At 36.2% G+C, this 13,969-nt stretch overlaps 1 protein-coding gene across 1 annotated transcript in view; it reads left to right on the forward strand.

Moving 5' to 3' along the window:
* Positions 1-11,464, forward strand: part of STARD6 (StAR related lipid transfer domain containing 6) — a 36,519-nt gene extending 25,055 nt beyond the window's left edge. The window contains exon 9 of the mRNA XM_032882468.1: positions 11,406-11,464. The gene's annotated coding sequence lies outside the window, so the exon portion shown is untranslated. The remainder of the gene's footprint in view (positions 1-11,405) is intronic.
* The last annotated feature ends 2,505 nt before the right edge of the window (positions 11,465-13,969 follow it).

The following is a 13,969-nucleotide window of genomic DNA, read 5'->3' on the forward strand; positions in this document are numbered from 1 at the left end:
AGAGCAGCTTAACTAAAGGAAGTCTCTGACTTCCGTCCCCAGTTCCTTGGATGAGGGTCTCCCTAAAACTTGGCAGATTCTGAGCATTTTTCCTTTTCTAACAAAGTTTTCAAAAGACATAAATATGCAATTATACATGATTTAGAATGTGCCTTACTTTGTGAATAGGCCACTTTTACTGTTTTCCAGTTTAGACTGTACTTTCAGAAGAATGTGACCCTTTTATCCATAAACACACAAATCACAAAATTACACATTTTAGTAAATTTTTCCAAGAAAGACAAATGATTTTTTAAACTGTTTCCCCATTACAGAAAAATAATATATTTTTGAACTTGTACCCTATGTAAGGTAAAATGTAAATAATACCAAAGAAATAATACTAAGTACTATATCTTTGATTCCTTCTCCTTGTCCTGTCATTATCCCCATATATTATGGTGTTTTATCATCTTGATTACCTCTAAACAGGTAGGAATTTTAGAAGGTACCATCTGTAATAAAAAAAATTCCATGTAAAATTTGATGATAACACCATCATCCAAATAATATGAAAAATAAAAATAGTTTAGCAATTCTGCACTAATAAGTGTAGGTGAGGATATGGAGAAAAGGGAAACCTTGTACACTGTTGCTGGGAATGCCCACTGCTACGGCCACTATGGAAAACAGTATGGAGCATCCTCAAAAAATTAAAAATAAAACTATCATAAAATCCAGTATCTCTACTTCTAGATATTTTCCCCAAAGAAAATGGAAACACTAATTTGAAAAGCTATATGCAGCCTTTTGTTTGATTGCAGCATTATTTATAATAGCCAAGATATGGAAACAACCTAAATGTCCTTCGAGAGACAAATGGATAAAAAAAGATGTGTGTACACACACACACACACACACATACACACAATGGACTATGACTCAGCCAAAAGAAAAAATGTATGAAATCCTCACTTTTGTAACATGGATGGACCTAGAGGGTACGCTAAGTGAAATAAGTCAGACAAAGACAAATGCCATATGATTTCACTTACATGTAGAATCTAAGAAACAAAACAAACGAATGAACAAACAGATACGTAGATACAGAGAACAAATTGATGGTTGCCAGAGCAGAGGGGATGGAGAAATGGACAAAATAGATGAAGGGAATTAAGAGGTATAATATCCCAATTATAAAATAAATAAGACATAGAGATGTAATGTACAGCAAGAAAATAGTCAATAATATTGTCACAACTTTGTATGGTGACAGATAGCAACTAGACTTACTGTGGTGACTTATCTCATAATGTATATAAATGTTAAATCACTGTTATACATCTGAAACTGATACAGTATTATATATCAATTATTCTTCAATAATAAAAAATAAATGTTGGCAAGTTCCTATTATCACCATCATAAAATGAACTGGGATATAATGATAAATCTAAGGTTTTATCCAAAAATAATTTATTACAATTTTGTTTAAAGAATTTAGAAGCCAACACTTTAAAGTTTGAGAGAGTGCAGGGGAAAATAATTTCTCAGTATTGTCAGCTACTAGATTATACCTGCAGACACTACATATTTGATACTATAAAACATACAAGATCAAGTGGCAGTCTACAATAATCATTGTAATAAGTTTTATCTTCCATTTAAAGGTTGTTTTGGGATTTAATAGATCAGAAGAAAAATGTTTTCACTACCACTTTTTTCACTAACACTTTCTTTTGTATACTCTGTGCTGAAGAGGATTCATCAAGTATAATAAATTAATATGAATACCAATACCACAATAATAATGTATAATAGACAATCACAAAACCTTAGGGGCATATAACCGTTACCTTTATCTGTTAAGTCTGTGGGTAATTTAGGCTGGGATCAGGGGGGCTCCTTTTCATGTCCAGCAATTGGCTCTTAGTCGTCTGAAAAATGATGGACAACCAGAGAGCCTGGGCTGTGCTTCATCTCATCCTCCAGCAGCCTAGCCCAGGGATGTTCTAATGATGAAGGCAAAGGGAAGAAGTGGAAACATTGTGTTTTTTCAAGTCTAACATCCCTTTGGCAAAGCAAGTCATATGGCCAAACTTGTAATAAATAAGCAAAAAAATCAAATCTGCCCTTTTAGTGAAATCGTAGAGTCATACGGTAACAGAGTATGAATACGAGAGGTGGAGAAGTGAGACCATTAATAACTGTCCCAGGATGGTTCACTCACTCTCTGGCCATAATCATATCCCTTATGCATGCATAATATATTCACTGCTTATTCCAGGACCCCCAAAGTTCCCATAAAATCAGAGCATCAGCCCTCAAGTCTAGGATTTCGTGATATATGTCAAGCCCAGATGCAGCTCCTCTTGATTAACAAGTTACCTGCCCCTTTGCACCCACACACACCCCCAATATATAATAATTAGAATAACCGCAATAAATAAATAGTTCAGTGGAAAGGGGAAAGCTAGGGAAGCATATAGTGGCTGCTGGTTCCTCACAATTCTGATACCCTACTGGGCCTACTTCTCTGGCAATGGGGAAATGTTTCCTGATTGGAGCCCAATCTCTAATTGCACTCTGCGAGTTGCTCCCTTACTCGCTGCTCCCCACAGCTTTTGGCTATACTATCTGAGATCGCCTTCTTTTTCCATCACCCTCCTTTATTCTTTGAAGAAATGATCTTTATTAGCAACTTAGTAACTTTCTCCAGCTGCTTCCTGCCAAAGAAAGTCAAGGGCCTAGAGACATTTTTAGAGCGCCATCATCTTTTAGTTTAGCCCAAGCAGTTGTTGTTTTTGCTAGTACGACATTGTTTAAGACTTTTGAGCTTTCTTGTCTCGTTTTGGTCCATTACACACCCAAAAGCCATACCTGTAATTGGTATCAAGATAGCGTTTTTAGATTTTCTTACTGCTTTTTTTGTATCAGGCTTCTGTGGGACGATACCCTTAGGCTTTTGTCCACCCGAGATCTCCTCAGTACCACCTTAACTCAGCAGTCTTATCAAAATATCTGATAGACACAATCTTGATTTGATGTTGGATGTGAGCCCATGTCTTAATTTTAGACTTTGCTGAGTTGGCTGGAGATAAGACAACAGTTTCATTTTCCAGTTTAGTAGCTCTGGCTCTCTATGTAATATAACCTTTAACTTCTACTTTTGCTTGCAACCTAACTGGCAGCTTCCTCCCTTTCTCCCTTCCTAGCTCAACTTTCTTGTAGTAGTACTTTAGCCCTTGCAACTAAAAACCACCAGGTGGCACTTTCTTCACCTTGCCTGGAGACATCCTTGTCTAAAGCCAAAAAGTTCATTTGATTTATTTTCTGTTTTCTAAGATAGCACAAACAGTTGTCTTATCAAATGCATGGTTACAGCTTTTTTTTTTTTTTTTAAGATTTTATTTATTTATTTGACAGATCACAAGTAGGCAGAGAGGCAGGCAGAGAGAGAGGGGGAAGCAGGCTCCCTGCCAAGCAGAGAACCTGATGCAGGGCTCTATCCCAGGACCCCGGGATCATGACCCGAGCTGAAAGCAGAGGCCTCAACCCACTGAGCCACCCAGGCGCCCCATCATTACAACTTCTTAAGAAAGCAGTTTCCTCACCATTATTCCAGCCTCAGCAAACAGTTTTCTCAACTTGTCACTGTCCAAGAGCCAATAGCATAGACTTCAGGTTTTTATTGTACAGCTCCCCAACTTCAGTACCAATTTGGGTAGCTGTAATCAATTACCCAAATAATGCCACAACACAAATAACCACGTATTTCTTTGTTGACTCAAAAAGAATGTATGTTCATCATAGTTATTGAGTACATGTACTCTCTCTCAATATCTGTATTAACTCAATCTTTTAAAATATTTATTATTGAAGTACTGTTGACATACGAGATTATATGTTTCAGGTATCCAATAGAGTGATTCAACAATTCTATACATTACTCAGTGCTCACCATAAGTATAGTCACCATCTGTCACCATATATTTTTACAATATTATTGACTATATTGCCTGTGCTGTACATTTCCTCCCTGTGACTTATAACTGGCAATTTCTACGTCTTAACCACCCCCCCTTTACCTATTTCACTCATTCCCCAACTCCCTCCCCTCTGGCAACCACCAGTTTGTTCTCTGTGATTCTGTTTTCTTCGTTTGTTTTGCTTTTTTAGGTTCCACTATAAATGAAATCATATGGTACTAGTCTTTCTCTGCTTGACTTATTTCACTTAGCATAATACCCTCTAGGTCTGTCCATGTTTTCACAAATGGCAAGATTTAGTGCTTTTTTATGGCTGAGTAATAATCCAGTATGCATACTGTATACCCACACAAACACAAACACACATACATCTTCTAATTATCAACCTCTTTCCCTAGTCAATAACTTGAAAATTGTTCTTTTTTTTAAGATTTTATTTATTTGACAGAGAGGAAGAGATCACAAGCAGGCAGCCAGGCAGAGAGAGGGGGAAGCAGTCTCCCCACTGAGCAGAGAGCCCAATGTGGCACTCAATCCCAGGACCCTGAGATGAGGATCTGAGCTGAAGGCAGAGACTTAACCCACTGAGCCACCCAGGCACCCCTGAAAATTGTTTTCTACATAAAATGCTTTTCATACTCATCATTTACTGCAACATTTTACTTTGTAATAACAATTACAAATTTATACTCTGATGGAATTACAAGAGGAAGCTCATGAGATTTTATTTGGTTGTATCTGGAAAGCTTACTTATATTTGAAATTGAATACTCAGATGCTAATAATAAATCTAAACATGATGACCTTATTTTTATGACTAGAATAATTTGCAATGATTAAATACAATGACAACCTATAGAATCATATGGTAACTTCATGCACAATTGCAGTAAAGCCACAAATGATGCTAAAGCAGCTGATTATTCAACTGCCCCAAAACCAAATAACTGAATTTGGCTGAATACCAAGCCTAAAGCTAAATTCTTGTATCCCTAGTTAAATAATACAGATACTGGGAGTATCTGGCTCCCCATTCTTTTTACTGCTAGGGTATTATATCAAAAAAGTTGATGACAGTTAACTAGAATACTATATATAATCTGGCTAAGTGTAAAGATTAAATATTCTATCAACTTCTCAGGTTTTTCTACTTCAGTATATCTGTAGCCACATAAGTTTGGTTTAGATAAGTCAACTGCAGGCTGAATTTTATCACAGTACAGGTTTGTAGTAGGATATAAAAAAATTGCCACTATGACACAAACATATTGTAGTAACCACTTTAAAAAAATTCAATAGTGTATATAATTATATATATATATATTATATACATATATGTGTATAATTTATATAATTATATAATACAATTATATATTCCATAGTAATTATGTAATTTTATATATAAATTACTATTTTATATATATGCACACGAACAGACAGACGCACACACACATAACTGACAGATCCTGTGTATTGGCTTGCTCACCTTTATGCTACCTTCCTTCTAATCAAAGAGGATGGAAAGCTAAAAAAAAAACATGTATCCCAGGAGTTGACTGCACCTAGTCTTTAGTTGCAAATTAGGTTACATCCATTGGATGAAGTCTTGTGAGAGTTGAGTGAGGCAGAGGCCATTTTTCCTATTTTTTTTGTTTCTGCTGGCCAGCAAGGACAAGGACAAGTGAGGCTTTTCTTCTGTGCTCCAGTGTCCACCTGCCAGATTCTTCTGTGCCAAAAGGTGGGCGTGTCAATGACAGAGGCAGCAGCATCTTCTTGATTTCTTGTTCCCGATTACTGGGACAATTGTAACTATTCTCCAGCCTTCCAGATGTCAAGCAGTGGCAGTGGTGACAGCCTATTAATTTCAGCTCCTTGAATTCATAGTTTCACCAGTGGCTTCAAATAAGACATCTTACCTGGTGGACTGGTTCTGTCTGGTTCTCAGATGAGTTTCTAGAGGCCAACCCTAGAACCCACTCCACTCCTTCAGCAATGCAATGATTTTGTAAGCGTCTAATATACTACATTAAATCTTCTTGCCTAAAATATCTACAGAAGTTCTATCTTCTGACCAAAACCACATCTGAAAGAACTTTACAGTTTCCTCAAAATATTTTAGCATATTTAAAAAATATTTTTTTAGTATCTTAAATTTAATATATCTAATATATAATAAATACAATTTAAGAAACAAAGGATACCCAAATATCACCAGATTATGAGAGGCTCACCTTTACATATCAAAAGCAGAGCTCTTTGTAAGACATTTTTGTTAATGTCAATCAACTTTATAGGAGAACAAGGGGAATTATATCTCATTATATATGGGGATTATATCTCTTTGTTCAAAAAAAAAGACAGTACACGTAATACAGTGAGATAACAAATAGAGTGAATTTCACACAACTCGTTCATTTATTTATAAGTGGAAACAGTATGCAAAAGAGAGACCTGTGGTAAACAAGAAAACAAAATAAATCAATCTAAGTTTATAGACAAAGGACAAAACCTTGGGCCCATCCAAGGCGGGTAACTGGGATGAGATGGGCCAGGAACCTAACAGGACTATCCGCTCAATAAAACCATGAATTAGAAAAAAAATAACCCAAACATAAAATAAAAGACAAATGAATGGGTTTAGGGGAAAAGGTAAAAACATCCCCTGCAAAACCATGCCCACAGTCTGTCCAGATCTACGGTTTAACTGTACAGATGAGAAATTAAAATGGTCCAAGGTTATGGTTTCTCAAAGGGCTGGCAGAAGCAAGTGCAAATATTTTTTGGAGGGACACACTGGCCTTATAGGAGTTCCACAAATAAAGCCCAACAAGTGTGAGCCCACAATCCAAAATCATATAATACCTGAGAAAAAAGACAAGCATGAATAGGTTGCCAGAAGAAATAATAAATAAGACAAAGAATTAGTCTTCCACCAAAGAATTCAAACATTTGTACTACCTAATACAGAATTAACATGGCTATGTTTAAAATAAGTAAAATGACAGGACTAATAAACTGATTTAATACAGAGCATAAGAAAAGGTTCAAATAGTTTTTAAGAAAATGAAATGAACTTTGTATCATTCTAGGAACAGTACAGAAAAGAAACAATCTAGGTATTTTAAGTAGAAAAGGATGGATTTAAAACAGCTAAATTGGTACTGAGAACATTATTGGATGGGCAGGTTCTCGGCCAAGGGATGTCTCCTAGAATACTAGGGAGGCATCCTGCCAGAAGAGCTACTACCCCTAAGTCTACACTGGAAGTATCGGGTGCAAGAACATATATTACAGTTGTAATTCAAACATCAAGAAATCATTACTTTTACTTCCGCAAATGCTTCCTGACATCTATGAACTGGTAACTGGGCACTGGAACAAAGATTCCAGTCACCATCTCCATAAAAATTCCATCTCCAGAAAACTAGAGAACAGACTGAGCAGTATCATTATAAAAATGACTCATGTTTGCAAAGCCTTGTCAGCAGAAAATATTCAAAATGGACAGGACTCCATCTCACCCTCACCATGTAAATTTTGTAGCAGTTTTCACCTTTCAAAAATCATGAGATTACATCTAACTGATAAAATCAATTTTCCCCCAAAGGACTCATGCTATATTAACAATATAATGCTAACATCATTTGGTAAAGAGGAGTAATTAAAAAGTAACTGAAAATTATATTCTGATATTGTCTTAATTCCAACAGAGAACTGGAGGTTTATTCTGTAAAACAGATGTTCTCTTGAACTGGACAATGCCTAGTTGAGAACCTAGGAAGTATACAAAGAACAGGATTAAATAATCCTATGTAGACTGAATGCTGAAATTTTCAGTTCATCCTCCCCAACTTTGTTCCTATAACAGGCAGCCAGGCAGCCTTAAACTAAGCAGGATACCTTCAGTATCATTTTTGAGAAACATAACCCAGCTCCAAAGGAAAGATCTAGTGATACTGACATCAAGAGTTCCCCCCAAAATGGCCCAGACAGATCATCCTGCGTTGAATTCAAAGTCAATGAAGTCCTATCAAAACTAGCAGAGCTTCTCTTAGGCTTTTAGTCCTGTACACTTAATCAACAAAATCAACTTCAAGAGAGATTAGGTAGTAAGACAAAATCTTGGAAAGCTCTATCAGTAACAACTTTAGAGAGATAAGAAGATACTGTATCCAAGAAACAAGAACAGGAGACTGTAGAAAGGAACATTTAGAGAATGAGAAATTACTCTCAAAAATATATATAAACAGCAGAAATGAAAAGTCTGCAAATGAGGCCCGACAACTGCCTTAGCTTACTTTTCTCAAGTAGTTTCCAAGTTGGAGTCCTGGAAGGGGGATGTCAGAGAGATCCCAGCAGTCTCCTATGAGCTGGGAAGACAAAGTTAGGAGTCTAGAGGCACCAAGGTGACTAGAGTTAATAGAGCAGAGTACTGGCAAGAGCTGCACAGAATACCTCCTGAGTCTTCAACTATACTGATTAGTATATGCATATGAAGAAACTACCCAATGTTGGGGAAGGAACCACCTGAAAAAAGCAGAGGGAGCTATCTCCTGAACCCACACAGGATCAGAGATATTTTATGTTATGACAAGTCAGAGCAAAAAACCTCCTCACAAATCCACATTTGACGAAAACTATAAACTAACAGATTCCAGAAACTTGACAAATACTTAGCACAACAAACATGAATAAAACTATACCAAAGAATATCACAATCAAATATCTTAAAACCAGTAATAAAGAGAAAACCTTAAAGGCCACCAGACCCCTTCCTTCTCCCATTAAAAAAACACATACAACTTATAATTCTATACCCAGCAAAATTATCTTCAAAAAAATAAAGGTAGGGGTGCCTGGGTGGCTCAGTGGGTTAAGCCTCTGCTTTTGGCTCAGCTCATGGTCTCAGAGTCCTGGGATTGAGCTCCATATCAGGCTGTCTGCTCAGCAGGGAGCCTGCTTCCCCCCATCTCTCTGCCTGCCTCTCTGCCTACTTGTGATCTCTCTCTCTGTCAGATAAATAAATAAAATCTTAAAAAAAATAAAAAAGGTAAAATAAAAACATAAGAAAAACACAAGTCATAGGAATGCTGAAAGAATTCATGTCCGGCAAACTTGCATTAGAAAAATATGTTAAAGAAAGTCTAATAGGGAGGAAAAAAAGATAGCAGGTGAAGGTATGGATCTACACAAAGAAATGAGGAGCACCAGAAATGTGGGTATATTTAACAGCATTTTCCCCCTATTTTTAAATCTCTTTTTAAAATTTGATTGTATAGGGGTGCCTCAGTTGGTTACTGCAAGTGTCTCAGCTCAGGTCATGAGCTTAAGACTGTGAGACTGAGCTCCATTTTGGGTTCCACGGTCAGTGTCAAGTCTGCTTAAGATTCTCTCCCTTTCCTTCTCTCTCCCTCTCTGTCCCTCGTCCCTCTCTCCACCCACACACATGCTCTCTCTCTAAGACAAAGAAATAAAATCTTTAAAATTTGATAGTATAAGGCAAAAATAAAAATAATAAAAATATATATTATGGGGTTACAATGTGTGGAGGAGTAAAATGTATGGTAACAATAGCATAAAGGCCAGTTGGGGAGAAATGGAAGTATATTGGTGTAAGTCCCCTAAACATAAGGTAGTAGTTAGAGATATATAATATCCACCCTAAAGCAACCACTAAGATGGCAAAGCAAAGGTAACAAGCCAATTAAGGAGATAAAAGAATGATTAAAAAAAAATACTCAATCCCAGTAAAACCCTAAAGAAGAAGAAGGGAAAAAAAAAAGGAGAACAAAGAACACATGGAGAAAAATAGAAAATAAATAGCAGACTGGTAGATTTAAACAAAATTATATTGGTCACCACGTTAAATGGTCAAAAACCTCAATTAAAAGGCAAAGATATCAGACTGAATGACAAAGCAAGACCCAACTGTCTGTTGTATAACCCCTTAAAAAATAATTTTTTAAAACACTTTATTTTTTATTAACATATAATGTATTATTTGCCCCAGGAGTACAGGTCTGTGAATCATCAGGCTTACACACTTCACAGCACTCACCATAGCACGTACCCTCCCTAATGTCCATAACCCAGTCACCTTATTCCCCCCAACCCTCAGTTTGTTTTGTGAGATTAAGAGTCTCTTATGTAGAACTTCATTTTTTACATAAACATACAAATACGTTAAAAGCCTAGGAAAAGACACCAGTCTAACATTACTTTCTTAAAAAGTTATAGTGGCTCTTACAAAGAAACTGGTTTTTAAAGCAAAGAATTTATCAGGTTTAAAGGTCGTTTCAGAATGATAAAGGGGCATTTCCTCAAAACATAATAGCCCTGAATGTGTCTTCAAATAACAAGAAACAAAATTGATTTAAAAACTGCAAGGAGAAAAAGATACATTTATAATTATAGTTGGAGATTTAAATACTCTTTTCTCAATAATTCACAAAAATATCCATAAGGATACAGGAGACTTGAACACTAACTAAATAAAACTAATTGACATTTATACAATATTCCATCCAACAGCAAAGCACACATTCAAGTGTACACAGAACACTTACTAAGGTAGGGCACATTTGGGGTCATAAAACATCTCAAGACTTATTTCCAAATATTCTGCAGTAGAATTTATCTGGTCTTGTCCAGGGTTCCTGGCGTGGAGCTCCTAAAGCCCTTAGAATTTCCCAAACAATGTATCTTTTTTATTCATCATGGTATACGCTAATGAGGTGACTCACTGGGGGGCCCTAGATAGTTTATGCCAACGGTAAGGTTTAGGATTGTTACAGCCCACACCAGAAAGACCACCACATGATTAGAATGTTGAGACCTTGAGCCATCCTGACATCCTGGGAGGGATGAGCCCCAGCGAACTGGAGACTGAGTTTAACCACAAGGTCAATGATTTACTAAACCCTCCCAACATGATAAAATGCTAAGAAAAACTCTGGACTTCCTTAGATCTTGAAAGTTCTCATTGCAAGGGAAAAAAAATTTTTGTAACTATGAATGTGATAGATGCTAGACTTACTGTGGTGATCATTCTGCAATATATACAAATACCAAATAATTTCATTGTACCCCTGAAACAACATGCCAATTATATCTAAATTTAATAAGAAAACAACAGTTAGGTAGGATGCATTGGAAAGCTACTCAAAGACAGCTCAAAGCTCTCCGTAGGAGGGAGGAGGGGGAAGGGACAAAAGCAGGGAAGGAGTATGTTTTGTTTTGCAGAACCAACAGTTCCAGCCAAGTATAAGCTGGAGTAGGTGTTTCACCCCACAGCCCCTTGCTAGGTGTGTCTCACCTGTGAGCCCCGTATCTGAGCTAGTTTGAGCTGGAATGGAGCTAAAGACCAGGGCAGAAGCCTCCCTGAGTTGTCCTCAAGTTACCTTTAGTTCATTATAATACTAAGATCTCCTCCTATAGGTGGAGTTTCTGCCATTTTTGGAACATAGGATGTATGCACTAGCCCCTGGATGTGCTAATAAGCACGAGCAATTGAACCAAAAGTGCCTGTGCAAGCTCCCTGCTCCCACCTTTACACCGAATAAACACTTCCTGCACTAACAACATGGTGAGATGGCTCTTCCTGAGCTACTTCCCTGTCTTCTTACATGTAACAAGCAATAAAAAGTTCTTTGCTTTCAACATTTCCTTGGGTTGTGTTCAAAGTGATGTTCAACCCCCAATAGTGAACCCCTTAAGTTCAGTCACATAACCAAAAACAAACAAAAACCTCTGGAATTCCTGATCCCTTGGAATGTTTTATTTCGTGACCTAGTTACATAATTTTTGCTTATAATTACCCGTTAACTTACTTATGCACTTTTCTGCATAAAAATTTCACAATACAATATTTTTAAATATTGAAATTAACCCAGATTTGATGAAGGCGTACACCTGCAGATTCAGGAAGCGTCTGAATCCCAACCACCATAAGAACAAACATGTAGCTAGACATGTAATAAAAACTGCAGCTCTCAAAGATAACAGTGAATATCTTAAAAGAGTCCAAAGAAGTCAGCTCAAAACCGCGGTTTCAAAGACATAGTTTCAGAAAGTGAACTCTGCCTGGAAGGAATGAATATATGAGATGCAAGTAAAAAAGGTGAGCAGAAAGAAAAGATAATCATGTTCACAAACCTAAACATTAACTCTATAAAATACTAATAAATCCATTTTGGAGGTTAATAAAGAACTAGAGGATTAAAATTAACATATTTAACATCTTTATCTTGTTTGGGAGAAGGTACATCTATTTACCATTTTTGGATGCTAGGCATGTTCAATTTTTAAGGGTAATCAAGAGTACTTAGAATGTCTACATCTCAAATCAGTCAAGGGAAAATATATTGAAAAAATTCAAGTAATATAAAAACAAGATGAGAAAAAGGGTGGGAAAGAATCATAGCATAGAAAAAGAGAAAAACAGAAAGCACAAATAATATGGAAAAAATAAATCCAAGTAGATTTGCACTTCTGCACTATGGTGGGACAAATACTCTTAAGAGTTCCTTCAATACAAAATACTAGATTCCAGAGAAAACAGACTTTTTAATTCATTATTGGTTGAACTATATAAGGGAAATCTCCAGGCCCCAATCCCCTACAATCACGGAGGAAAAAAATTGAGCTGAAACAAAAGCAGGAAAGGAACAGGAAGCATCAGGCAAAAAGCAAACTTCAAAGGTAGGGCTCACCCTGATAGAAATGCCTGCAATAAACCTTTGGAGACAAAACCTTAGGACAGTAGCAAGGTCGGGGAGCTGAAAATAAGACAAACTAAGACAACTGCATTCAGCAAGGACCTTCAGGGGCTACAGTGATACCAAATGGGTTCGTGCTGACTCACTGGAAGCAAATGAAATCCTGTCTGGAGGGAAGCACACACAGTTTTGGTCCTTCCTCTTCCCACAGACTAAGCTCGGCCACACACTCAAGGAAACAGGCTAATCAACAGGTACACAACAATATCCAAAAACTTATAAAAGATTTAAAAAATTGAAATTATAAAAAATAGAATATAAAGTAGTTATGAGTTTTTAAAAATTAGAAAGACTTATAAAAGGCTATAATAAATAAGTGGGAAGATTAGAAAAAGAATCAGATGAAAAATATAATTATTAAAATTAAAACCATCATTAGTATTTTAAACAGTAGACCAGATAATGCTGAAAAACAAGCTAATGAGTGAGAGAGCTGATGAAATTAACCAAAATGCAGCAGATAAACAAGATGACAAAAACTGTGAGATTAAGGGACAGGAAGGATGGAATAAGAAGTCCATCATTTGTGCAATCCTAGTGGCCAAATAGTTTACAGAATTAACATGAATTGAAAGAAACAGGAGCCAGCATATACTGAGGATAAAAAGGAAATACACATCTGCAAACATTATAGTAAATCTGTAGAACACCATAGGGGGAAAAAAAAACAAGGATTAAAAGGATATGGAAATAAAGATAGACTAAAAAGTCAGAGTGCAGAGGCACGAAGATGTTGAAAGGCTAAGTTAAAGCCACAGAGTAAGTAACAAGGCTGTGATAATACCCACTGCACACTCCCTTCAAAAAATGTACTTTTAACTACTATTTTATTCCCTTTTTAAACTGGCCAAAACTGTTTAACTCTTACCTTTTTTTTTTTAAACCTTTCTAGCTGTTTGATAATTTCTGGCTGAAATAATACAAGGATTATTAGAAATTTTTTTTTAAATGTATTATCTAAAAAAATAATATATCCTTTTTACCAGTTTAACAACCTTACCAGTATTCTACCTGTAGAAAATTCCATACTCCTTGATCCAGGGTACTAAATATTTGCATATGAATAAGTTTTGATGTTCTTGCTCTAAGTTTTTGTTTCTGATAACCCCAAACCCCCTGTTAAAATCCTTGGTTAGGAAATTGAAAATTTCAAGAAATCTAAGTTAAAACTTCTTACCTAAAAGAAAGTATCTTTTCATTACTTTTTTTTTTTTTTTGAAGATT

Source organism: Lontra canadensis, unplaced genomic scaffold (assembly GCF_010015895.1).
Source record: "Lontra canadensis isolate GAN:19392208 unplaced genomic scaffold, GSC_riverotter_1.0 scaffold82, whole genome shotgun sequence".
In the NCBI taxonomy this organism is placed as follows: Eukaryota; Metazoa; Chordata; class Mammalia; order Carnivora; family Mustelidae; genus Lontra; species Lontra canadensis.